The sequence below is a fragment of the Schistocerca serialis genome, chromosome 4, assembly GCF_023864345.2.
Source record: "Schistocerca serialis cubense isolate TAMUIC-IGC-003099 chromosome 4, iqSchSeri2.2, whole genome shotgun sequence".
Classification (NCBI taxonomy): domain Eukaryota; kingdom Metazoa; phylum Arthropoda; class Insecta; order Orthoptera; family Acrididae; genus Schistocerca; species Schistocerca serialis.
The window spans coordinates 492,220,067-492,245,395 of record NC_064641.1 but is presented as its reverse complement, the minus strand read 5'-3'; the positions used below and the strand labels follow the sequence as shown (position 1 = coordinate 492,245,395).

Sequence of the window (25,329 nt, the reverse complement as noted above, 5' to 3'; positions counted from 1 at the left end):
TTGTCCATTCTGTGCATATCTCTGCATAACTATTGCAGTCTCCACCCACTTACACCTGTTAACTTTGGTCCAGCCTTGGCATACCACTACAATTTCTACTTCCCCACACTTCCCTCCCTTACCAAACTGGCATTTCCATTTGTGTGTCCTGTCAACCAACCCTTTCTTTTGGTTGTTTTGTGGCGTAAGTTCGTTTTCTGCCCAATGCGATTCAATACTCCTCCTCTCCCCCCTTCCCCCCCCCCCCCCCCACGAACCATGGACCTTGCCATTGGGGTGGTGGCCTGCGTGCCTCAGTGACCCAGATAGTGGTACCGCACGTGCAACCACAACGGAGAGGGATCTGTTGAGGTGTCAAACAAACAAACATATGGTCCTGATGAGCGGCAGCAGCATTTTCAGTAGTGCCCCCAACAGTCTGGACGATTGACTGATCGGGCCTTGAAACATCAGCCAAAACGGCCTTACTGTGCTGGTTCTGCGAACGGCTGAAAGCAAGGAGAAACTACAGCCGTAATTTTTCCCGTGGGCAAGCAGCTCTAAGTGATGGTGGCATCCTTTTGGGTAAAATATTCCGGAGGTAAAATAGTCCCCCATTCGGATATCCGGCGGGGACTACTCGGAAGAATGTCATCAGCAGCAAAAACAAAACTGCATTCTACGGATCGAAGTGTGGAATGTTAGATCCCTTAATCAGGTAGATAGGTTAGAAAATTCAAAAACGGAAATGGATAGGTTGAAGTTCGGTGGCAGGAGGAACAAGGCGTCTGATCAGGTGAATACATGGTTACAAATACAAAATCAAATACGGGTAATGTAGAACTATATTTAATAACGAATAAAAAAATAGGAACGCGGGTAAGCTACTGTGAACAGCATAGTAGAAGCCAAGATAGACATGGAGCCCACACCCACCACAGTAGTACTAGTTTATGTGCCGCCTAGCTAAGCAGATGATGAAGAGATTGAATAAATGTATGATGAGTTCAAGAAATTATTAGATAGTTAAGGAAGACGAGAATTTAATAGCGATGGGGGACTGGAATTCGATAGGAGAAGGCAGGGAAGAAAAAATAGTAGGCGAATATGAGCTGGGGGACAGGATGGACCCACCTGGTAGAATTTTGCAAAGAGAATAATTTAATCATTGCTAACACTTGGTTTAAGAATTATGAAAGAAGGCTGTATACGTGGAAAAGGCCTGGAGACACCGGAGGGTTTCAGATTGATTATATAATGGTTACACAGAGATTTAGGAACCACATTTTAAATTGTAAGACATTTCTAGGGGCAGATGTTGACTCTAACCACAAATTATTCGTTATGAACAGTAGATTAAAACTGAAGAAATTGCAAAAAGGTAAGAACTTGAGAAGATGGGGCCTGGATAACTTGAAACAAATAGAGGTTGTCGAGAGTTTCACAAGGGCATTAGAACTGGGGAAAGGAATACAGTAGAAAACGACTGGGTAGCTTTCACATATGAAATAGTGAAGGCAGAAGAGGTCAAATAGGTAAAAAGACAAGGCCTAGTACAAATTCTTGGATAACACAGGACGTACTGAATTTCACTGATGAAAGGAGAAAATATAAAAATGCAGTAAGTGAAGCAGGCGAAAGGGAGTACAAATGTTTAAAAAATGAGACTGTTGGGAAGTGCAAAATGGCTAAGTAGGAATGACTAGACGCTAAATGTAAGGATTTAGTAGCATATATCACTAGAGGAAAGATAGACAGTACCTACAAAAAAAAGTAAAGCGGCCTTCGGGGAAAAAAGATACAGCTGTAGGGTCTCTACAAGGGAGATGTACTTCTGGGCAATATTATAGAAGCGGAAGAGAACGTAGAAGAAGATGATATGGGTTATATGATACTGCAGAAGAATTTCACAGAGCACTCAAAAACCTAAGTCGAAACAAGACCCGGTAGTAGACGGGGTCTGAAAAAACTACTGAACTACAGGTAGCCTTGGGAGAGCCATCCATGACAAAATTCTTACATCTGGTGTGCAGGATGTATGACAAGGCAAAACACCTTCAGACTTCAAGAAGCATATAATCATTCCAATTCCAAAAAAATTAAGTCCTGACAGGTATGAATATTACTGAACTATCTGTTTTAATCAGTCATGGTTGCTAAATACTAACACTATTTCCTTAGAGGAGAATGGAAAAACTTCGGGGAAGACCAGTTTGGATACCGGAGAAGTGTAGGAATACGCGAGGCAATACTGATCCTATGACTTCTCATACGTGGGAAACTCCCCATCGCAATCCCCTTAAATTAAGTGGTAACATGGCCTGGTGGATAGTCCGCCAAAAACTGAACACAGATCAGGCATGAAAACAGAAAGAAGGTGTACTGAACTGTGAAGAAATGCAAAATAGAAACAGTGGACAGTCCAAGGACAAAAAGCCCAATAACGAGCAGCCTACAGCAGCAAAGGCGTCATGGGGAAGTAGTCATGGTGTTGGATTGCCAAGCGGGCGAGCCGCGTTGAAAACTCCCTCGCGCCATTTATTTTACTTTAGTTTTTACAAAAATATGAACTGTCCGTCTGGTCATTGAAATGTTTGTTCTTTTTCTGTAATCTTAGCAGTTGTCATACTATACGTTGGTTACAGAATATGAGTCAGGTGATAAGAATACGTTACCGTCACTCGTGAATGTGACGAACAGTGAGAACATGCCAGACACCACATAAACGTCTCACAAAAATTGAAACAGAAAACAAACGGGTGTGAACTATGTTACGCAAAGGAATCAAAGAGTCAAAACTTCCAAAACGGAACGCAACTTCAAAAACGTTAAATACATATTTCTTGTCAGAGCAAAGAGAAATTGTGTGATTGTGAAACTGTTACGTTCATTTGTTGCAGCTTATGTGACAAACTATATTGTTTTCATCATTTCTCTGGGAGTGATCACATTCACGGTCATACGAACACATGTATCGCAGAAGGAGGCACATCTCACTCGTTTACCTGGCGTACAAATTAGGTGCGTCGATAAGAGATTCCTACCATATCACACATGTACTGTCACTAATGCCACGTATGATACATCAGACGTGTTTTACGGTGGAGGATTAGGCTGACTTGTCGCCTTGTCATCAAACGTTTGCAGTTCCCATTCGAAAGCCACTTCCTTTCGGCTGCTAATAGAGTAGTTGTGCAGAATCAACTGTCATTATAGGTCCCTACCTTACACCTCGCTGTTGCAAACCGACGTTACTTCACGACACAGACAGAAATTTGAACAAAACGAACAGCGGGAAAAGAAAATTGGTACGTGAGGGGTTTGAACACGGCTCGCCTGCTTGGCCGACCAACACCATAACCACTCAACCACGACGCCATTTCTTCTGTCAGCTGCTCTATGTTGTACTACTTGTTCTTAGACCGTTCACTGTTTTTACTTTGCTTTTTTTCCCACAGTCCAGTATACCTTCTTCCTGTTTTCGTGCTTCATTTGTGTTCAGTTTTGATGGACTGTCCTCTGGCCCTCTACCACTAAATCCGACGGGGGTGCGATGGCGAGTTTCCCATTTTAGAAGATAAGTTAAGGAAAGGCAAACAGACGGTTATACCATTTGTAAACTTAGAGAAAGCTTTTGCAAGTTTTGACTGCAATATTCGCTCTGAAATTCGATAGCAGAGATAAAATACAGGGAGCGAAAGGCTATTTTCAACTTGTACAGAAACCAGACGGCAATTATAAGAGTCAGGGGGCATGAAGGGAAGCGTTGTTGAGAAGGGAGTGAGACAGGGTTGTAGCCTATCCCCGATGTTATTTAATCTGTACATTGAGAAAGCAATGAAATAAACAAAAGAAAAATTTGGAGAAGGAATTAAAGTCCAGGGAGAAGAAATAAAAACTTTGAGGGTTGCCGAAGATAATGTAATTCTCTCAGAGACGGCAAAGGACTTGGAAGAGCCACTGAAGAGAATTGACGAGACTTGAAAGGAGGATATAAGATGAACATCTACAAAAGCAAAACGAGGATAATGGAATGTAGTCGATTTAAGTCAGGTGATGACGGGGGAATTGAATTCGGAAAGGAGGCACTTACAGTAGCAGAAGAGTTTTACCATTTGGACAGCAAAGTAACTGATGATGACCGAATTACTTAGGATATAAAATGTAGACTGGCAACGACAAGGAAAGCGTTTCTGAAGAAGACAAATGAAACATGGACATAAACATTTCAGACAAGAAGAGACTAGAAGCTTTTGAAATGTGGTGCTAAAAAAGAATGCTGAAGATCAGGTAGTTAGATCACGAAACTAAAGAGGAGTGCTGAATAGGACTGGGGACAAAAGAAATTTGTGGCACAACCTTAGTAGAAGAAGAGATCAATTGACAGGACGTATTCTGAGATATCAGAGGATCAGTTTAGTACGGGAGGGAAGTGTGGCGGGTAAAAATTCTAAAGGGAAACCAAGAGATGAATGCAGTAAGCAGAGTCAGAAGGATGTAGGTTGCAGTAGTTATTCATAAATGAAAAAAACTTGCACAGGATAGAGCAGCATGGAGAGCTGCATCAAATCAGTCTTCCGGCTGAAGACCACAACAGGAAGATATCATTAGTTATTCAGAATTCATCTGTAGCACCACATTTAAAAAGCTTCTGTTCTCTAAATTGCTTAATGTTTTCGTTTCACTTCCATACAAGGTTACACTCCATATAAATCCTTGAGAAAAGTTTTTCTAACACTTATGTTTGCACTCGGAGTTAACAAATTAATTTTTTCGGAACCGCTTTTCTTGCTGTTGCCAGTTTGAATTTTATATTCTCTCTATCTCAGTCGTCGTTAGTTATTTTGCCGCTCAAATTATTCGCATTTTAACTTTGTTGATAATAATTTTATAGCCAGTTTGAAGACACTATCTATTCCATTCATCTGATCTTCCAGTTCCCTAGCCATCTTCGACAGAATTACAATGTCATCGGCAAACCTCAAAGTTCTTATTTCTCCTCCCTGAACTTCAATTTCCTTTACAAATTTTTCCATGGTTTCCTCTACGGTTTGCTCAATGTAGAGGTTGAATAACATGGGGTATGGACTGTAACACGTTTCATTTATGTCTCAGCCACCGGCTCTTTCCTCACCTTACAATGCAACCTGGTTCCTGTAAAAGTAGTAGATAACTTTTTGCTCCCTGTGTTGTATTTATGTTAAATTCAAGTTTTAAATGAGTGTCTTGCGCTCAACATCGACACCAGATCTAAATCTACAAATGTTATAAATATGGGTTTCCCTTCCTTTAAGCTAAGTCGTTCCTACATTTCTCTGGAAGCCAAAATGACCTACTGCCAGTTCAGCTTCTAACAGTTTTCCCATTCTTCCGTAAATCTACAAATGTTATAAACATGGGTTTGCCTTCCTTTAACCTATCTGTTAAGCTAAGTCGTAAGGTTCCTATATTTCTCTGGAAGGCAAAATGACCCACTGCCACTTCAGCTTCTATCAGTTTTCCCATTCTTCCGTAAATAATTCGTGTTAGTATTTTGCAACCATGACTTATTTGGGAATATTCACACCTATTATTACCTATGGAATAATTTTGTAACGGTTTGCTTAGTCAAGGATCCCAAAAATTCTAAGGAAACATCGTCTACCCTAGGTGCGTCGCTTCTCTTTAGACCATTCACAGCTCTGTCAAACTTTTCTCGTTGTATCATATTTCCCGTCTTATCTTCATCTTAAATTCAATACGTCATGTGTTATCGAAGAATTTCTACTGCACCTTGTTGTTTTTCTTATGTGGTCTTCACTATTCGATCTGCCAAGGCTACTTATTCTTTTATTGTGATCATGATGCCTATTTCAATTGGTTGTTGTCTAACGCTCCCTTTGAAATTCTCGACCACCCCTAGTTCTTTTAACTTATCGAGATCGCATCTCCTTAATTTCATACCTTTCTGTAATTCCTTCAGTTTCTTCTTCGTAACAGATAAATCATGGTCAGAGTTCACGACTGTACGTGGGAATATTTTGGAGTATAAAATCTGGGCTCTAAATTGCTGTCTATTAAATTTACGACTTTCTTAAAGATCTGATAATTAATCTCATCGTAAATTCTTTCAAGTGCTTCATCGTTTTCAGATTTGTGTTTATTCTGGATATGACAATGACATCATCAAGCTGTTCGTGGTAGTTCATCCGCATCATCATTTTCTTATTTCTTATTAGATCTACCTCTGGGTTGTCCCTGTTTGAATTTGTGTTGATACCTCTGTACTGGCTTGACCAGAAGTGTTTTTCTTCCTACCGTCACACTTCACTAATTACCACTATAAGTTACTCAATCTTATCCGTTTCTGTTTTCATGATCTTACGTACCTATTTGGTCATGGAATCTAAAGTCCCACGCTCATACCCAAAAGACATGTTTTGTGTCGGCTGAGGAAACAAGCCTGCGTAGTCCCCATCTGGAGATCCGAATTGGGGCTGCTTTACCTGAAAATATTTTATCGAAGATGATTGCCATCATCATTAAATCATGCATCCCATCGGGGAAAATAAGGCTGTAGTCTCTCTAGCTTTCAACTGTCTGTAGCTAACGTACCAAAGCCAATTTGTTTAATGTCTCAAGGCCATAACAGTCGATTATCAATAGTGTTGCTCCCGGAGTTACTGAAAAGGCTGCCAGACTATGTTTTTGTCTGGCCTCTTCACAGATGTGGTTGCACGTAGGAAGTGGCGACATGTATCGTTGAGGCATGCAAACCACCCCACTGCCGCAAGATCCATGAAATGTAGAGAGCGATAATGCAGACAATTGTGATGTGATTTATTTATTATGAGTGTTTCCAAAGATTTCTTAGAAGAATATGTATGAAAGAATAATAATACATCTAAGTACTCATAATTTGTTGTAATACTTCAGGCTTGGTTTCAGGAAACGATCTTCAGGAGCAAAAGCTATTTATTCCTACGTTTGTCGAACACACTTACAGGACAAAATAGAAGTTGAAGATTACATCGCAGATGAAGCACTTTCACTATTATTGTTTAATGTCATCGCATATTCAGTGATTTCTAGCTCATTCACGTCATTCATTTCACGTCAGTGAATTTAATTAAACTGTGAGTGAGTGTCTCTTTAATTTACCAATAATGTACGATTGCGTAGAACACTTCATACTTTTGCTTAAATTTTAACTGTATGTGCATGAAACTTGTGATAAAGGTCATTAGTGGTTTCTTTCGTATCTGGGAAACAAGTATTCGCAGACAACAACCAGGGAAATTTTCTTCATCTATCCTTAATCCTCTAAATGGTGGAAAGAGTTCCGTTTCTATAGGATTCTGTTCTTGATTCACAAACTTTCTTGAAATGCATCAGTTATCTGCCAATAAACATGACAGACAACCCCAACATTTTTGTATTGACATATGACACAAGTATAAGTTAGAAAGATATAATATGTGACATAAAAGGTAGTGGTCAGCATTATAACGTGGCTTGTAGAAAGCGGATTGTCCGTTAACGGCATCAAACACAATGTAGACTGTCCGTTTCTAGCATATAATTCTTGTAATAGCGAATTCACAAAGTAATCAAATGATCAGTTACGTCGGAAACTTTAAATTTATTAGACTTAAGAGAGAAGTAAAATCTTTCTTGAAGTTTCGCATTTTGGATGGTATGGAGAAACAGACTTCCCTTAAATATATCTCTGCGCCATCATTGACGCTAAAACGTGGAAGAGTATTAACTTCGCTTCTTACTTTGTTACGTGCCGTGTTGTCTTAATCTGGAGCAACACTGCATTACCCAGGGAAGTGTTATCAGCGTCATAAACTTATGAAGCTGCCATATCTGTAGGTATGCTTCCTATGGGGATTTGTAGATCATAACATGGACTTTTCAAGAAGGAACTGCGTCCAGAATGAGATCTGCCAGGAAGTTTCATATCAGCGCATACTCCGCTGCAGAGTGAAAATCTCATTCTGGAAACATCCCCTAGGCTGTGTCTCCGCAATATCCTTTCTGTCAGGAATGCTAGTTCTGCAAGGTTCGCAGGAAAGCTTCTGTAAAGTTTGGAAGGTAGGAGACGAGGTACTGGCAGAAGTAAAGCTGTGAGGACGGGGCGTGCTTGGGTAAATCAGTCGGTAGAGCAGTTGCCCGCGAAAGGCAAAGGTCCCGAATTCGAGTCTCGGTGCGGCACACAGTTTTAATCTGCCAGGAAGTTTCAGGAACTGCGTCATTCACTCACTGAACTCTAAACAGAAACAACATTTGCACATATGTCGCCGTCGTACATAAAGGTGGATGTCTTTCTGCATGCTGTTGTTTCCATAGCAGCTTTTCAGCTGTCAATTAAAAAGTTTCCTTGCAGTATGTTCTTTACAATCTCTATATAACGTAGATTTTTTTTCTCCCTCTTTCCTTCTTTTTTATAATTTGGTACATCATTCTATTGATTACAGATGTAACAACTCTTTTTATGACCCACTAATTCATAAGGTGTGACGGAACCAGAGAAAATAAGAATAGAACGAATGAGCAAGAAAACATTCATTTTCAGGTTTATATACCTCAGTCAGTAAAAATGGAAGCCTTATAGGATCGTTTTGTTGCTCGTCTTCCTGTCAGTCTGTCTGTCCGAAGGTTAAGACTCCTTCTTCCTAACGGACGGATATACGTATGGAGTTAAAATTTATGTCACATATTGAGGTCTGCGGTCTCTCGGAAATGTAAAAAATTTAAGCTTGTGAGTCAGTGCAATCAAAAGATACGACTATTTATCTCATATTTTGAAATCATACTCGCAAACTCACTTATTAAAACCTACAGGGTATTCCCCTTTGACCTATAATCATGAAATTTGGAAAGAAGCAAAGAAAAAAATCCGAAAATCGTTAATTTGTAATTATATAACACGAAAAAAATTTTTTTGTCATTTGTTGTCCGACTGTCTGTCCGTATGTTAAATATCGACATCGATAACAGACAAAAATCGTCGAGATTCTCGATTTCGGGATGGATGAACTATATGTATACATAATTAAGTTTGTACAGAACCACGAAAGCGCAAGTCCTACTTCCACGTGGCCATTTTTAATAGGTTTTCAGTGGAGGTATGAGAGGTCCAATGCAGTGTCAGACAGGTAACGGACACGTACGTAACAATATCAAGTGTTCCAGTATGTATCTTGAAAATTTGCAGTGATAGGCCAGCGCGAACGAATCAAATTACCATACGATTGTTTCGCTATAATACCTACAGTTCATTTAAGACTTAGTTTATGGGTGTTTTTCCATATTTAAAACCACATCATTGATTTCTAAGACTATACAGTAGGTAAAACATTGAGCGCAATCGCGTAACGCTTATCGACTCTTGGTCACTTCATGTTACTGCAAGGCAAACTAATTGAAATTTAATCATGATTCACTTTGTCTCGTTTATTTACAAAGACTGAAACGTGATATTTACAGCACGTAGCATTAATTCAACATGTGCCACTCGGTTTCAGGTTTTCATTGATTTTCCTAAGTCGTTTAACGCAAATGAACGAATGTTTCCTTTGAAAGGACATGGCAGATTTCCTTCCACATCTTCATTAACCCAAGCCTGTGCTCGGTCCCTAATAATCAGTGGTCGACGGGACGCTAAATTCTAATCTTCCTCTTCTTTATCGTGCACGGAAGAATACCAGCTTAGTTTTAACTGAACAAACACAATTCCCGTTTTCTCTTCTGTTAAATTAAGTTTCAGTTTTAACAATATTCGATTACAAAAGTAATTTCAACTCCTTTTCATATTTTGCTACACTTCTCGATTGCCACATAAAATAAAAACTTTATTTTTCATATTCTTGAAACGTTCTCCGTAACAACAAATGCAATACTTTCACTTTTTAAACACTCTTAAACTCATCGTTTGACTATCTTCTGTATCTATATCACTAATATTTATGCAAGTAGCACGCCATTTTATCAGTGGTTGCAAAATTCAGTTGTCAGCTGACGACGGCCTAAGAAGCTGAAAGGCGGTTCGTGATCAAATAAATATTTCCAATTTAAAATTAACTTATATTAGTTTACGTAAAGCAATTTCGACTCTACGCTGGTGTCATTTGCAGTTAGTGTCGATTATAGTTTTAAGAAATTTTCCCCTATTTACTCCGAAATATTTTGTCAAAGTGTCAAGTGTTTTAACTCCAGAAGTTGTTAAAATGCTGTTACTCTGTAAATATGCTACCGTATGGTATTTCGTGAAACTAGTAGCGAACCAAGTGGGCAATTTAACAGTCGCCGATCAGCTGGCGATTAGATGTATTCCAGAGATGAATTTGGACGTACGTTCCGGGCAATAAGTGAAGCAAGTCAACCCAGTCAAGTACGTCATCTCCGTTTTGCTTATATTCTTTTTTTACTATTAAATATATTCTTGTGAGCAATCTGTCAGACATTTTTCAAGAAACTGTCAATTGTAGCTCACACTTACCTTCAGTCAGAATGTACTCAAGGCAGTCAACACGGTGAATATCGCACAGAAGTTGGAAGGTTTACAGTACTAATTTGATTTGATACAAAACAAAAAAAATAGTTTTGTTCTTACTTATTGCTTATATCAGTTCCGCAACTTCCTTGTAACAAATTTTTCTTAACACACTGGTGTGGAAAATTTTAGGACGAAAGTGTCTTTCGCATGATGTGTCACTGCCAACTAACGTAGCTCGACGAAACTTGGAGCATACATAGAAGATTAGATTAGATTAGTACTTGTGTCCATAGATCATGAATACGACACTTCGTAATGATGTGGAACGTGTCGGGTTAATAAAAGGTGTCTATGCAAGATATTGCATAACACAAAATATTGCATGACACTTAATTTTTTTGTGGGGGTTGGGGAAATTACCCACTTACTATATCCAAAAATTCATCCAATGAGTAGAAGGAGTTGACATTAAGAAATTCTTTTAACATCCTTTTAAATGCTACAGGGCTATCTGTCAGACTTTTGATGCCATTAGGTAAGTGACCAAAGACTTTTGTGGCAGTATAATTTACCGCCTTATGAGCCAAAGTTAGATTTAACTTTGAGTAGTGAAGATCATCCTTTCTCCTAGTGTTGTAGCCATGTACATTGCTATTACTTTTGAATTCGTTCGGATTGTTAATAACAAATTTCATAAGTGAATATTTATATTGTGAGACTACAGTGAAGATCTCTAGCTCTTTAAATAAGTATCTGCAGGATGATCTTGGATGAGCAATTATTCTGATTACACGCTTTTGTGCAATGAATACTCTTTTACTCAATGATGAGTTACCCAAGAATATGATGCCATACGAAAGCAGAGAATGAAAATATGCGTGGTAAGCTAATTTACTGAGATGTATATCGCCAAAATTTGCAATGACCCTATTAGCATAAGTAGCTGAACTCAAACGTTTCAGCAGATTTTCAGTGTGTTATTTCCAGTTCAAGCCCTCATCAATGATACACCCAGAAATTTTGAATATTCTGCCTTAGCTACCGATTTCTGATCGAAGTCTATATTTATTAATGGTGTCATTCCATTTACTGTGTGGAACTGTATGTACTGTGTTTTGTCAAAGTTTAATGAGAGCCCATTTGCAGAGAACCACATAATGATTTTCTGAAAAACATCGTTTACAATTTCACCAGTTAATTCTTGTCTGCTGGGTGTGATAGCTCTACTTGTATCATCGGCAAAAAGTACCTGCTTTGCATCTTCGTGAATATAAAATGGCAAGTCATTAATATATATTAAGAATAGCAGAGGATCCAAGACCTAACCTTGCGGCACCCCATTCTTGATTGTTCCCCAGTTTGAGAAATCACCAGTTTTTTTTTTTTTTTTTTTTTTTTTTTTTTGCATATTATGTGAACTGCTTATTTCAACTTTCTGCACTCTTCCAGTTAGGTATGATTTAAACCATTTCAGCGCTGTCCCATTCATACCACAGTACTTGAGCTTCTCTAGAAGTAAGAGAACTGCCAGCTATAGTACAGAAGGTAACTGAAAGACGTACGCAACGAGACGAACAAAAATGACACCTCTATTCATGATGGTCCCGTGGACATTTCAAAACGCGGAATTCGTTCTTAACAAGGTGTGTGATCGCCACGGACGGCAGTGCGTGTTGTGCAACGTGCTGCCAAGCTGGCCATAAGGTTGGGAAGGATTCTCGTTTTACGGCGTTCGATTCTTCCACCAGCGCAGATGACAACTGTCGGACAATAGTTGGTGCTTGTGGATATGCTGGTCTCCATCGCATCCCAAACGTGCACAGTGATTTCACTCGGAGGAACGGGGAGAGCAGTCCATTCGCGGATTATCCTCTCGTTCCAAGAGCTGTTACACCTGCGCGGTTCAGTTAGGTCGCACATTGTCGTCTATAAAATTGAAGTTAGGAGCGAATGAACCCTCTGAAAAGATGCACGTAGGGAAAGAGTACAGTGTGACAATAACGATAACTGGTGAATATTTTGTGTTCAAATAATTGGAGGTCAGTATGCCCATGCAACATACGCCTATCCACACCATAGCACCTGGACCACCAAAACGATAGAGTTCGATATGATTCTGGGCGTAGCCTCGGATGACGAGAGTGGTTACCCGCAATGCACACAGGAATACTGTTAAACACGATCGTTTTGTTGGCCCAGGTAACACTGTGTGGGGAGGCGTGACGTTGCATGGGCCTATTGGCCTCCAGTTCTTTGAGCACGGTACATTCACTGGTGCATGTTGTTGTAACATTGTACTCCATCCCCTATGAGACTCTTTTCAGGAATGCATTCGGCCCTGATTTCACTTTTATAGATGTCAATGTACGACCGCACCGAACAGCGGAGGTGGAAGTGTTGTTTGAACGAGATTATATGCGGCGAATGGACCGACTTCTCCGTTGCCCCGACTGTAATCCTACTGGGCACGCACGGAATGCCTTGGGCAGACGTCCGAGTTGGTGGAGAGATGGAACGCTATCGGCAAGAACAACAAGATGTTCACGCGAACCTTTTGGTCAGTATGGAAGCACGTCGCAGAGGATGCATTGCCACCCATGGCGATCATACACGCTAGCAAAAACCACGGACCGCCTTTTGTAATGTCCAGGGGACCGTAAGCACCGCGGTGACTTCCAAAATCATCCTGCAGACACTTATTTAAAGAGCTAGAAATCTTCACTGTAGCCTCACAATATATATATTCACTTATGAAATTTGTTATTAACAATCCGAACGAATTCAAAAGTAATAGCAATGTACATGGCTACAACACTAGGAGAAAGGATGATCTTCACTACTCAAGGTTAAATCTAACTTTGGCTCAGAAGGGGGTAAATTATGCTGCCACAAAAGTCTTTGGTCACTTACCTAATAGCATGAAAAGTCTGACAGATAGCCATATAGCATTTAGAAGGAAATTAAAAGCATTTCTTAATGGCAACTCCTTCTACTCATTGGATGAATTTTTGGATATAGTAAGTGGGTAATTTCCCAACCTCCAAAAAAAAAAAAAAAATTGAGTGTCATGTAATATTTTGTCTAATGTTATATCTTGTATAGACACCTTTTATTAAACTGACACATTCCACATCATTACGAAGTGTCGTATTCATGATCTATGGAACAAGTACTAATCTAATCTAATCTGTAACTGTTGTCTTTGGGTAACAGTGCCATATCTGTTCGTTCCACTGGATATTTCCTTCAGTTACCTTCCGCACTATACTGTAACAGTCTTTTCAATGTATGGACCCCGTTTTGTCGAGTGACTTGGCAGTGACACATCACAGGAAAGTCACTTTTCGTCCATAAGTTTAGCACATCAGTATAGTATAAGGTTTTGATGAGTGACGAATAATAAGAATTTTTTTTCTCTAAATCAGATAAAAATGAAACTACAAGAACGTTCTTTATTTTTAATTAGTTTTTAACTTTGAGGCAAAATTAGTGAAACTATGTTCGGACTTAACTGCACTTTTATCCTGAACGCCACGTATGTACTTCGTATTATTTCACTGACCGAGGGCGGTTGTGCGAGTCTGAGACACTGGAGTTGTATGTGGAAGGAGCTGCGTTAAAATCCCCCTCTGGCCATTCTGATTTAGAGTCCCCACAATTACTTTAATTCATTTAAGGAGATTGCCGCGATGATTTCTGAAGAAGAAGAAGAAGAAGAAGAAGAAGAAGAAGAAGAAAAGTTCGCTCCATACTTGACCAAAGAGTATTTCTTAATCTAATAATAATTCTACTAACCGCAATGTTGACGGGACATTTGATAATCCAAAAATAGGAAAAATAAAGCTTTTATGTCATGTGGAAATAGTTATGTTTAACAAAAGATGAAAAAGTTTAATTTAATGTTGCGATTTAGTATTTACATATCTGGAATTTAATTTAACAGAGGAGAAAGCGGCCGGTCATATATTTATTGGTATCAAGTTCTTCCAATCGTGTAAAGTATTACATTTTATTTATTATCGGTTTTGGCTTAGCGTACTCATTACCAAACAGATGCTCGAAATCCAAAGACTCGTGGTGTGTCTCATGTGTTATGAACAGTATAACAATGTAGAAACAAGCGAATGTTACGAAAGAGTTTTATACAAGTGATAGAACATAATGTTCTTAATGCTCGTAACGGCGTCTCTAGACATGTAGAAGAAACTATAATTTGTTTAAAACAAATGTTAGAAAAGCATAAGAGAGTTCTTGAGAAGAGCAATTTCATGATATAGCACCTATTCGTGCTTGCCGAAAGCTGGTAGTCGGTGAGCTGAAAACCTATCCCAAGACAGACAACACAGTACAATTCCATTCCATTTCACAACAACATTGAATAACAGAGACAAACTCTCCTATACTCATAAATTTTGGCCTCGATTTTGATTTATATTTGGGTATTGTTGTGAAACTTTATTTAATTGTACAATTCTCTTGAAGATCTACCGATTGTGAAAAGTAGGCCTATCCTTTCGATTTTAAAATATCATTGCTGTTTCAATATGTCTTCGAATAAAATAATCTGTAGGTTAATCGTGCCAAAAATAATCCTTTGAAGAGTAGCATTTGTTGTAAACTTTGTTTTGATATTATGAAGCGTTTATGACATGTTAAGGATGTCCAAATTACTTTGAACAGCCTGTATGTTTGTGATGTAATGCTGGAAAATACGAAGCTCGTATAAAAGAAAGCAAGTAAGTAAGACACCTTGCTTTTATTGATTATTTTAAATGATATTGGTATGAAACAGTTTATATTTCATATGACATTGCAAGGTTAGTTCATTTTGTCCTTTGCCCTTTAGACATCTGAGCTGCAAGTAAAAGACGTACAAATAAATGTTAATAGCCATAACTTATAGTTGCGAAGTAAAACATGTTACTGGACCTGAAAATTCGCCGGAAAACAATTTTAGCTCTGAACTTGTTTCTGTCTCTGTGAATATCCTGTATATTACGTTTTTAATGATGAAATTTTAAAAATATGTTTGTTTCAAAGAAGTTTCGTAGAAAGCAAACTGAAATCTTTTTCTTGTCTTTGAAACAGTTACGTCAGTGGAGTGGTCCAGCAGAAATTCAGAAGCACCTTTTTTTTTTCAGTAAGGAATGAGTGACTTAGTCGATAGACATCACGCACAAGCGAATGTGTAGCTTTTGTGGACAGCAAGAATGGCGTGGTGTGACATTAGCCGTCCGCTGCTGATATCCTTATCAAAGAAATGTTTCGCTATCGGTCTTGTACAGAGCGTTATTTTATGCTGCTGGCACATACAATTCGGAGAAACAGTTTCAAGTCGTGCATTCAACTGAGTAATTTAGCGACGTTTGTGCATCAGTTGACCAATCTCGATTAAGGCCCCGTCATTGTGTTACACAACAAATTACCTTCGTGTAGGTACTCACCCACATGGACTAATTGGCACTGCGAATCAAGGAGCTAATCCGAATTCGAATTGCATTCTTTATTTTACTAACCCAGAACATCAATTTACTTTACAGGAACACTTCTTCCTAGTTGTTGTTAATTTAGTTATGGGCGTGGTTTGTCAAGTAAAAACCCGAAAGTTTTCAACTTCAGATGTGCCTCAACAGACGTTTTTGCGAGAAACTAAAACTAAAGTAGCTTATTAGAATTCTTTTGAATTACAAAATCAGTGTCCCTTTTGTTCCCGTGATTCTTATTTCGTTAGTTTTACAACACATGCGTAAAATGCGGAACTTAAATCTGATTTTCGACTCAAATCGTTAATTTATTTGAAATGTGTGACACATAAGCGCGTCATACTCAGGACAGCTCATGAGGTTTAGCAGCGTTTCAGTGCAGTTTCTCTGGTCCTGTGCCAGGGAAACGAGTCAGCTGATGCAGTTACCATGAAGTAACAGTCTCCTATTTTCACGGATATTAATTACTGGATCTAGTACCATCACCACTAGAAAAACGAGTTAATAGCTCTCGCAAAGAAAATACGATAATTTTGTCGTTCAGCGGGCAACAATCAGAAACTGCACACAGATATTGATGAAAAAGTAACGTCGGCACCTGGCGACGTGCCGTAGAACTCTAAACGCAACCTGGAGCTTCAAGTAAATGCAGATTCGTGTTCCATATCTGCTCATTACTGGCATTACCTGGTTACTCAACTGCACCAATGTTATATTAAAGACGTCATCTATTATTATTACATGTAAAACCCTTGTCACCGCTATCAATCTCATGTTTCTTACTAGTGTCTTTCTCCTGCAGTATTTTTCTTTGTTTAGTTAGACACACGTGTATCAATTTTTGAAATTTCACCAAATGTACCACAGTTTGTAACCTAAATCCTGGAAAAAGTACAGAAGTGTTCCCCTGAAGACTTTTTCTGATAAGACGATAAATGTGTAGTATGTTTTACGCAGCGCCCGTTCTAAATCATTCTTCCACACAAGCGACATATCATTTGGCGCTCGCTCCCCCTCCCCCTCTCCTCCCCATCAATCTCCCCCCTCCCCTTCCACACGCACTCTCACATTAGGTGCCTTTACTTCAGTTCTTGGTAATACTTTTAAAAATAAATCTAAATCTTGTGATGGAGTATATAGGTTCTTTTTTCTTTCAAAATAATTACAACATAGACATTCCTCTGTTAGAGAAATAAATTTTTGAACCTTATTCCACTGCTAAATATTAAAACAAGGAATAATTCATTTCCATTTAAAGTAATTCCTGATATATTTAAAAGATTTTAGTGCAAGCAGAAAGGTCTAGACTAATTCCATTGTTCAACTTTCAATAAAAAAAATTGCTATCTGTTAAACTTGTAAAAAGAATGGAAATATAAAATTTCTGTTATTTTTTAAATTTAATAATGGAACTTTTTAATACAATAATTTAGAAATTATTTCACATTCAATCGTAAAATGAGCGACAGAAATAAAAAATATCTCTTGCCTTTATATTGACATGCTAATCACAAGACACTGTTTAACTTTGTAAATTTTACGTTTCAAACGAAAAAAACTCACCAGCATATACTTAAATTTTAGAAAATTTACCATGAAAGTAGTTGAAAAGTGGTAAACAGGATCAAACTTTTTATGTACGCAACTACAAACAAAGCGCAAATTTGTGTGTGATACGAAAGAGAAGTATTCCATTATTAAAGTCATAAAGGATTCGTGCAGTTTTTCAGTATGTGTGCTGACAAGTTTTTCTTTGAACAAAAACATTCTACTGAAATATTTCTTGCCCTTAACGTAGCAAACTCTTTCAAAATAGAACCTAAATCTAATGACTTCAAGGTACCACTTTAAATGGTTGAAGATGATAGTCCGTAGCCCGCTGGTGTGGCCGAGCGCTTCAAGTGTGGAACCGGGCGACCTTTACGGTCGCAGGTTCGAATCCTGCCTCGGGGATGGATGTGTGTGATGTCCTTAGGTGAGTTACGTTTAAGTAGTTCTAAGTTCTACGGGGCTGATGACCTCAGATGTTAAGTCCCATAGTGCTCAGAGTCATTTGAACCATTTGACAGTCTGTACATACGTTTTTGAAACAGTGTCGACTCTAGTTATGTCTTTATCAACGTGGGTTTTGAAAAACTGCCTTCACCACGCGTAACGTGCTGAAGTAGTTCTGTATTCCTTGCACACATAGGCCTTGAGCGAAAATTGAGCCCAATTAGGTGAAGACTCTACGTTTCGTGTATACTTGGCCTAAGTAGGACAATATTTGATACTGGAGCCAGTGACGGCTTATAAGCACACATTCGTAGTTAAGTCGCAAACGGTTGCGTCGCTTGGGCTTTAAACCGGCCCTGGTTTTATTGACATTCCTCCAGGCGTGCCAGATTTGTGCTGGAATAAACCCATCTATCCACACAAGCACGCACGCATTCAGATGAATAGATTATATAAATGGACCTAGGACGTCCTCTGCTGGGATTACAAGGGATAACAAAAAACCGAAACGATGATCTAATCGTAGGTGGGTGGATGACGTCAGAAAACATGCAGGGACACTGTATGGATGCCTACATCTGATGACGGTAATGAATGGAAAAGTGTACAGGACGCCTTTATCCAGTAGTGAACGCCTGACGATGACGGTGATTGGGATGGTGGTGGTGATGGTTTTTAGAGTGTTGTTTTCAGGTTGTACCGGAACGACAGCAACTAGTCGCGTGAGTTGAAAGTATTTTACTTCTTTCAACGATGCCTGGTTTCGAGCATTTTGTGCTAATCTTCTGTGAGATGGTGAATGACCTGCTTATGGGCATTCCAATGCAACCTGTATTTCAGTAGAATCGTGCAATTCCTTAGTCTGCAGTAGACAAAATATTGCTATTTTCATCGTATTTCTTAACTATGTCAAATGTCGCGGAAACGTTCTTGGCATATTGGAAAATCTAGGATGCACTTGCTACTTTTTGGATCTCAAAATCTGGAACGCATGTAGAAAAAAAAAATGTTCGTTCTGATTCTCATCTACTTATTACTATTTCAATACCCTGAGGGCACTGCTGATATCCATTTCAACTGTAATACAAATTAACTTTCTTTTTAAAAACTATGGCTGTTAATTGATAATAATAAGCACAGAACCTGCGATAATTTAGGTTGTAATAATTATATTTCAAAATAAAATTACATCTTAATCCACGTCGCCATCGAAGAATCTGTATGTTTCAAGTAGAACGTGAAATATATTGTGAAAGTCATAGCTCAGAAACAGTGATCCAATGTTTTCAGCGTTATGTATAGCTCTATTACTTTCTAACACTATTGATAGCCATAGACTAACATTACAGGGCAATATATACTCATTCAAATAACACTGGATTAACGATAAAAAAATTGTGATGTGACTTAATATAAACGTGGGTGGATAACTGCTCTGTGCAGTGACTTTCTTTTCGAACGTCCGAAGTTATTTAGGAGAAACAAGAGGAAACCTAAATCGGGACAGATGGACAGGGATTTGACTCCGGTCTCTCCTTAGTTTAAGTCGAATCCCGTACTAGTGCACCATTTCACTCGATATCAGTCATCTGTAATCATCACAATTGCTCCAGCGGCGTTGCTATAAAAACGCCATTCATTTTTATATACAATGGCATAATCACCACTAAAAATCTAACCAAACAAAGAAGCGAAAGATGGGAACTGTCCTTACAATGTAATACGTTTGTTGTTACGTTTCAATCAGCCATCCAGAACTTTCTTATCTGGGTCACAACTCAGAAAACAGCGATACAACTACACGAGTCAAATGCACGGACTGGCTTCGTTCCTTTCGTTGAACTTCATTGCAACTTCGCCTTTGGTACTAGTTATTCCGACTGCAGCGTCATTTCGTATCAGCTGAACAAGCGGGCATAAAGTGCGGCATTACGGATCTCATAAACGTTGTGACATTTCTCGTAGTCTGTGGCTCATGTAGCGTTTGTAATCACTGATACTGCTGTGGTGCTTAATGTACATCCTTCCGGATTAAAGCTATTTCGGCAAAGTGACAAATACACTCAGTTCTCGTTTCCATTCATTAACAAATTACTTCTACAACTGATTGAAGATATCAGCATTCGAAAAAACCGCAAATAAAACGTTGAACAGGCAGTACAATGTCGAAAGTTCATGGTTTCGTTCGTATTACGACGCTTACGGGGATCAGCGTCTGAAGTGCAGTAATAGTAATAGCAATAGCAGTATCAGTAGTAGTAGTAGTATTCATCGGTAGATAACTTTTCCTAGGGAATTGGACATCTTGTGGTGTTGTATTTTAAGAAGACCAAAGTTAGCCGGCCGCGGTGGTCTCGCGGTTCTAGGCGCTCAGTCCGGAACCGCGCGACTGCTACGGTCGCAGGTTCGAACCCTGCCTCGGGCATGGATGTGTGTGATGTCCTTAGGATAGTTAGGTTTAAGTAGTTCTAAGTTCTAGGGGACTGATGACCGCAGCTGTTAAGTCCCATAGTGCTCAGAGCCATTTGAACCATTTTTTGAACCAAAAGTTACATAACTCATATATACAGGCAACAACGTGCTTACAGGATTAGTTTGGGAAGGATGGGGTAGGTAGTCGGCTGTGGCCGTATGCATTAGTAGGTACCATTCCGGCATTCGAGGAACTTGAGGAAAAAAAAAAAGAGAAACGTAAATGAGGATGGCCGGATGAAGACTGGAACCTCCACCCTCCCTAATACAAGACCAGTCTCTCTTTTGAAAAAGTGCAATGTCATTCGGTTTATCAGAAGGACAGTGAATGATCTTCCCACAATCACTTTACGATTTGTTTTCAAAAAATGGCTCTGAGCACTATGGGACTTAACATCTATGGTCATCAGTCCCCTAGAACTTAGAACTACTTAAACCTAACTAACCTAAGGACATCACACAACACCCAGTCATCACGAGGCAGAGAAAATCCCTGACCCCGCTGGGAATCGAACCCGGGAACCTGGTACGATTTGTTTATTCTCATCAACAGTTTCGAGATTTTAGCTCCCTGTCTCATTTATTTCTACAATGGTTTTGTAGTACAGCCAAAACATCAATGTAATACAGTGCAGCTGAGTGCGTTTTTTTATGTCCGACTACTAAACTCCGTAAATTGAAACAAACTGTACCTCTCTCCTTTCATGAAGCATGTAAAAGAAACGAACTGTACCAGTTATAACCAAACAGGTGGCCAACAAAAAAATATTTCTTCCTGTGTGGCACCTAGTGAAATTTCTAAGCACGAGAATTTACTTAAGACTCTAATCACTCTCATCAATAAATCTCTTTGATACAGTTCTAATAGTTTCCTTGCAGCCGACAGCTGTTAATAAGCTCGCGAAGAAATACAGTTAGCGGGTACTCATAAACTGACATCTGCCGCATCACCTCTGCAACCGAATTCAAACGAAACCAATTTTTACTACACTGTATATCGCAACGTAGAACGTCTCTGTTTACAGACTACATAACATAATGCGTATTTAATTAAGTGTTGCTGCATTATGAGCGCTATATACAGCTTGTACCTTAAACACACAATGATTTGCTTTAGAAGTTTCCTTTTTTTCCTTCAACCAAAACTGTTCCTCCCCCTTCTACGTCTCCTCCTCTCCCACCTTTCGTCCTCATTTTATTCTTCGCATGAACCGAACGGTAGTACTTGGGCTGCGACAAGCTACTTCTCTAGAAGAAGAAACGATGATATTCGCTAAACATGCTTAAAGAGATTAGTAACGACGTGGGTTTGAGAATAAATAGCAATGACATATAATTATTTTATGTCACACTTCTGAATTCTCTTGGTGTCCGAGAATCGTGATACGGATGGAAAATTAAATGACAAACTTCTTTCATCGTCTTGCATTAGCGCATAAACCAACAATTGTCATTTAATTCTCAGCTGAAAAAAAAAAGATCAAGGATAGTGTGAGTTGTGATGAATCTCGAGTAATTAATACAAAATATGGGAGAATGTCCAGCGAAAATGAAACTAAGTTTAGTAGAGAAAGCTGCGAAATTACAATAGCGAAATACTGAAGAGCAGTATTAGCGTCCATGTTCCAGCAGACCGCTGAGTGTGTGTATTTGAAATTGGTCATTTTGAACCCAAAATGCGTTTGCTATTACTGTCGGAGACCATTGAGAATTGCACTGTCTGACACGATCAGGACCATGACGAACAAACAATGAAATACGAATATGGACGAAAATCAACGGAGAAATGTTAAGTTTTTCCGGTGACACAAAAGACAACGGCCGTTAACGACCGGCAGATCAAGGAAGAAGTGGAGAATCTGGATTGATGTACAGCTATGAGATTAATAATTATTGTACTTGAAAGCGGCGTGAACGTGCAGTACTACTTATATAGCAAACAACAGAAAGCCTTGTAGCAGCTAAAGCACGCAGTCTTTCGATGCTCCGTACGAATAGCATTGCAGAAGTATCGTCGCAAGGACAGACGAGTCCAAAACCGATACATTCTGCTCGGAACAGCGAGGCGCTGTACTATTGGTGGAATGTCGCCAGCGACAGTAACTGTCGCTGCAGGTCTGGTTAATCGATACAACTCGAGTCCCGCGCCCCCGTCAACACAAGAAGACAGAATACTATCCTCCCTGGCAGTGTCGAGAAAGCCAGCGTGGATCACTACACCTTCGCCTGCCCTTCGTGCCATTAGTGTCACCCACGACAGGTATTTTCCTCAACGTGGCAGACGAAATGACGGGTAAGATCTTCCTCCAAAAGGGCTCCCCTTAATGAAAAACAGGGCCCACCACATCCACAGCATGCAAATTCTTCCTGGACTGGGTGCTTCCCCGTATTACCGTTTGGCGACAATCTTCAGATCTTGAGACTCTCTGATTCAGCTCTGGAGGAAGAACGAACGTTTTTTTCGTACATTACTTTACCAGTATCTGCAAAAGTCAACAATTCGAAGGAGGTACATTTTTTAGCTGTCGACATCCACATTTTGAGCGCTAGTCAGTTTGAATAACGAATATGCTCCAAAACGCATCCATATTTACTGTTTCTTTTTTTTTTTTTTTTTTTTTTTTTCAATCACCACATCGGGATACAAGCTGTCTTTGACCTGGAAAACACAATGTGGGAACTGAAAACCAAATTTTCCAGTTAAACGTAAGTTTACGTTTCGATAGTTGTAAAAACAATTTTCATTTAAATGAATGTTTTTTCGTTTCCAGAATTACCTGAAATGAAGCGTGCAAGACAATACATATTATTCGTCGCATATTGATGAAGTTTATTAAGAAAACTATATATTAAATACTATCTTCATCATTATAGAACCCATGGAACGGACGTATTTCACATATTTTTAACCTCTGCGTTACTGGTCACAAATTTAGTCCCCCAGTGCGCGTAATAGTCCACAGTTCTTTCGTTCCCAATCAACAATCCTAATAGGTGTGAAACCGGAATAATTCTCTTAACTAAAAAACGAGGTTGAATTGTATATTTTCTAAACAATATTTGATGTAATACATTGTCATATTTTTGATCATTTAATGCTGAAAAGTATATGCTTCTCTCTCGAATATCAATATATACCATAAACAGCATCTAAAACTAATTCACAACATTCAATCTTGAACACACAAATTATGAACTGCATATTTCTTTTTGCTCGCAGGATCGAACGAAACAACTTTAGGCAAAAGATTGTCATTTTACGTACGTGCAGTAAGAGTACAAGATAATTCTGCCCATTGTGCTGTCAATGCTGTTAATTACTGCACAATATATTTGTAGCCTACACGACACAGATTTCCAGACCAACAGCACTTCGTGCACTTACTCTGTGTCGCAGAAATTTTGTCGATAGCAACGTCGTCGGTGTACGAGCACGTGACGCACCCACAAGGACGAGTTCAGTCTCTTTACTGCTGGCAGTATACGATTATGACCAGACAGCTGCGGCTTGGGAATTAGCAAGGTACTGGTAGCGAAAGACGTCGCATTGCATTAAGCGGAAGCAGAAAAGCGCCCAGTGGGTGACAAAACACAGAGCTGCTGGTTCGAGAATGAATCGGGCCGCCGTGCTCTCCTCCGGTAACAGGCTTTACGCTACGGATAGAAAATACAGTAAGCGTCGTAGAGCCGGCTGAAGCTCACTTACCGCTAGAGGTGGCGCAATCGGAAACAGCTGCAGAGGGACGCGAGAACGTCGCGGCAGAAGTCAGAGGCAACGCAAGTTTCGCTTGCGGCAGGCTGCGTGTGGCCAAGCAGACTGGACAGCCCCCTTGCAGCTCGCGCCGATCCGCATTCAACTGTTGCCGCTGCACGGCGCATGCGCATCGTTCGGGCTCGGAGCGCCGGATCAGCAGAAGCGAAGCAGGGAAGGAAGGAAGGAGGGAAACAGCCACAGTCGGAGCTTCCTCTACTCTACGACGTCGCCCCGGCGCCGCTCCCAGTTGTGTACGAGCGGCAAGCGTCATTACACTAAGCTCCGCGCTGTTCTTTTTATTACCTCTCCATTTCTGCCTCAACTATCGCGCTTCTTTCTAATCGCTAATCTTCTAGGGGGCTCTGCGGTATCATTATCTTCCTCGCAGTTAACTACCAATAGCGGTCCACATCTCACGTTCAAAAGAAGCTTCAGATGTTAGGAGTAACAGCTATTGCTATTCGTTCATTTCTTTACTTTCTTTGGAAGGTCGAAGTAGTGAAAGGGAGGAGGAACAAGAACAGTGATCAATATCCCGTACAAGCTCGCTTGAGAATACAACTCCGGAAAGGATCTCTCTTAAAGAAAAGGGCCAACTTTTTGTTTCGTTCATTTTTCATAACAAAAACAGATTGGGCTGACGGAATTCGGCTGAATATTGCTATCTTCAGGTGTTCACACCATCTTAACCCTTTAATGACACATAGCGTATCCCTACGCGATCGTACTCTGCCGTACGAGAAATAATGTATCATTAGACGGACTCACGGAACTAGACACGACGAAATTCAATACATACATACCATTCACCCATCTCGAGGACCCGGGCCTTGGCTAACTAGGGGGCCGCGCCTACACGTCATCACCGATTTCGTCCATATTTGTGGTATATGCAGCGCGTGGCTAGAAATGAAAGTGGCAGAAGTGGAAGATCCAGATGAACCGCTGTTCAGAAAAAATATCATTTCAGCACGAGTAGGCGTGAGCCATTTACGTTACCGTCGTTTCCAAGTAGCGGTTGGCGCAGCAGAAAGAGTAGAATCCCTATGCAGAAACCTTTTTGTTCTATTTTCAATTTTCACATTATTTACACTGCATAGACGCAGAAATAATGCTTAATACATTTATTAATATTTTTGTAAAAGTCACGAGCGGAAAGGTCA

At 39.6% G+C, this 25,329-nt stretch overlaps 1 long non-coding RNA gene across 1 annotated transcript in view; it reads right to left on the bottom strand.

Annotated features, from left to right (window-relative positions):
• The window catches only part of LOC126475213 (uncharacterized), a 391,722-nt gene extending 367,484 nt beyond the window's left edge, over positions 1 to 24,238 (bottom strand). Inside the window, exon 1 of the long non-coding RNA XR_007586678.1 lies at positions 24,119 to 24,238. This is a non-coding gene — a long non-coding RNA (uncharacterized LOC126475213). The remainder of the gene's footprint in view (positions 1 to 24,118) is intronic.
• Between the last annotated feature and the right edge of the window lie 1,091 nt (positions 24,239 to 25,329).